Consider the following 509-nt stretch of genomic DNA (forward strand, 5'->3'; position numbering starts at 1 on the left):
CCCTCCCTCCTTACCATGAGGGGTGGGCCGGCAGCTGTAACCTTTCCGCTTCCCTCTTCCAGGAAAGCTCGCTTCCTCCCTCCTCCTCATAGACTGTCTGCTCCTCCTCCTTCCCCTCCTCCTTCTCCCCCTGATCGTGTCCCTTCCCTCCTCCTTTCGAATTTCCCTTCGCCTCCTCCTTTCCATCTTGTTCCTTCTTCCCTCCTAATCCCCTGCCCTTCCCCTCTCCCTCCCTCGCTTCCTCCCCCCACGCCCAGCCTTTCGACTGGGCAAAGCCATCCTCCGCCATCCGCCAATGAATTTCCTCCTTGAGGAAAAAAGAATGGGAGGGAGATTTGGAGGGGAAATCAGCGGAAAGTGGTGGGGAAGGGAGGAAGGGGAAGCACGTGGATATAGAGGGGGAGGGAGGGCAGGCGCGGAAGGGGATGAGTCGGGAGGGGGGAAAAGAAGGGAAGAATGAGGAATGGAGCCCCAGGAATGGGAAGCATGAGGAGCTCGGGGAGAGGAGG

The sequence above is a fragment of the Nannochloropsis gaditana genome, assembly GCF_000240725.1.
Source record: "Nannochloropsis gaditana CCMP526 unplaced genomic scaffold scaffold109, whole genome shotgun sequence".
Classification (NCBI taxonomy): domain Eukaryota; class Eustigmatophyceae; order Eustigmatales; family Monodopsidaceae; genus Microchloropsis; species Microchloropsis gaditana.